The following is a 2,542-nucleotide window of genomic DNA, read 5'->3' as shown; positions in this document are numbered from 1 at the left end:
CCTGGGCAGGAGAGAGTGCTGGCGTCAGATGACCCCAGCTAGGTGCTTGTCCAGTCTCCTCTTGAAGACCCCCAGGGTAGGGGAGAGCACCATTTCCCTTGGAAGCCCATTCCAGATTCTGGCAACCCTTACTGTGAAGAAGTTCTTTCTAATGTCCAACCTAAATCTTCTCTCTGTCAATTTGTGGCCATTGTTCCTAGTTACTCCAGGGGGTGCCCTAGTAAATAGAGCATCTCCTATTCCCTGCTGCCCCACTCTGATGAATTTATAGGCAGCCACAAGACCACCTCTCAGCCTTCTCTTGCAAAGGCAGAAGAGATTTAGGTCACTCAGTTTCTCCTCGTAGGGCCTTGCCTAAAATAGAGCATCTCCTATTCCCTGCTGCCCCACTCTGATGAATTTATAGGCAGCCACAAGACCACCTCTCAGCCTTCTCTTGCAAAGGCAGAAGAGATTTAGGTCACTCAGTTTCTCCTCGTAGGGCCTTGCCTACAGACCTCTGACCATATGAGTGGCCCTTCTCTGAACCCTCTCAGGATTCTCCACATCCCTCTTGAAGTGCGGTGCCCAAAACTGGACTCAGTACTCCAACTGCACCCTGACCAGTGCCACATAGAGGGGAAGTATCATCTCCCTGGACCTATTCGTCATGCATCTGCTAATGCATGATAAAGTGTGGTTAGCCTTGTTGATCACTTTGTCATATGGACGACTCATGTTCATCTTGGAGTCAGCTATGACTCCAAGATCCCTTCTAGCTGCTATGCTGCTGAGGTCACCCCCCGAGCCTGTAAGTGTGTTGGTTGTTCTTTTTGTCCAGGTGCAGCACTTTGCACTTGTCTTTGTTGAACTGCATCCTATTTCATTCTGCCTATTTTTCCAACCTGTCCAGATCTGTCTGGATCCGCTCCCTACCCTCTAGTGCATTAACTTTGCCCCATAATTTGGTATCATCTGCAAACTTGGATAGGGTGCTTTCCACACCCTCGTCCACGTCACTGATGAAGACATTGAATAGCACAGGTCCAAGGGCCAAGCCTTGTGGGACTCCACTGCCTACATCTTTCCAGGTCAGTATCAACCGGTCCACCACCACTCTCTGTGTTTGGCCCTGTGTCAGGGCACTGTTTTTGACTGCCACTTTAAGGACTCAGCCAAGCAGCCAGCAGGTGCTTGATTGCAGTGGCCATTTTAGATCTTTAGAGCATTTTGCTGCTCACAGGCAGGCAACAGCATCACCTAGCTGCAAGGCTTCCTGTATCATTCTGGAGGTAAGGGCAAGAGCTGTAGGGGATGGCTAGGAGGCTTCTGGTCCTGGGCATGACCTAGAACTGTACCCTGCCAGGAGTGGGTGGCCTGGTGGGGCTCTCAGTGGCACGGAAGCCCCCAGGAAATGCCAGGCCAGTTACCACCACGGTGAAAGGTGGGTCAGGGTGCCTTAATAACCCCAGCTCCCACAACCGGGTGGGTTACCCCTAGTAGGGGCAAGGAGGTGGATCTAAGAGAGAGTGGGGCTAGAGGCTCAGAGGCCTGACTGAGAGTACCCTCGACTGGTCAATGCTGGGGCCAGGACCAGAATGATCAGAAGGGCCAGGGGCACACCCCAAGGTAAACCCAGAGCTGAGGGCCTGGGGTTCCAACTGGCCTTGGAGGCGAGGCCAGGGCCTGTGTGGCCAAAGGTCCTGGGGGGGCCATGCCCAAGAGGAGAAATAGTTTCAGCCTGAATGAAGGTGGGGTAGGACGCCTGAATGGAGAGATCTTAGAGGGGTCCTGATTGGAGGATTCTGAAGCCCATGTGGGGCCAGTGATGATTGAAACAGTGGATGCCATCTGCGAGGCTTGGGCTGCAGTGTAGGGGAGGAATGGAGCTGCAGATAGCACCCCCTGGCATCAGGGCAAGAAATGGGCAGCCTCCTACCTAATTAACATCTTAATTAGATAACAACAAGGCATGTCAGATGAGAAGGAAGGCGGTTGGCGCAGAAACAGGTGGGCAGGCCATTGGTAACTGGCCCTGAGAGGGCCCCCTGTTACAGACCCCTAAGCCAATTTGCCACTCACCTGACCATGTAATCATCTACAGCACAGTCTGTCATTTTATTTACAAGAACAGAATGCTATACAGTATCGAAGGCCTTCTTAAAGCCTAGGTAGAAGACATCTACCTCAACTCCTGCATCTAAGCATTTTGTGACTTGGTCATAAAAAGAAACAAACAAGGTTAGTCAGGCAGGATCTACCTTCAATGAATCCATGCTGATTTCCTTTCAGCATTATTTCCCCTGCTGGGCTCCCACAAATGTGATCCTTAATGAATTTTTCCAGAGTTTTCCCAAGGATAGAGGTGAGACTAACTAGCCTATAGTTTTCTGGGTCCTCCCTCCTCCCCTTCTTGAAAACAGGGACCACACTGGTCCTTTTCCAGTCCTCTGGGACCTGACCGGAGTACCATGAGTGCTGAAACAGCCATACCAGCGGCTTTGCTATGACACTGGCCAATTCCTTTAGCACCCTTGGATGAAGTTAATCTGGGCCCACTGAT

Source organism: Alligator sinensis, unplaced genomic scaffold, assembly GCF_000455745.1.
Source record: "Alligator sinensis unplaced genomic scaffold, ASM45574v1 scaffold233_2, whole genome shotgun sequence".
Lineage (NCBI taxonomy): Eukaryota > Metazoa > Chordata > Crocodylia > Alligatoridae > Alligator > Alligator sinensis.
Note: the sequence above shows the minus strand (reverse complement) of the source record.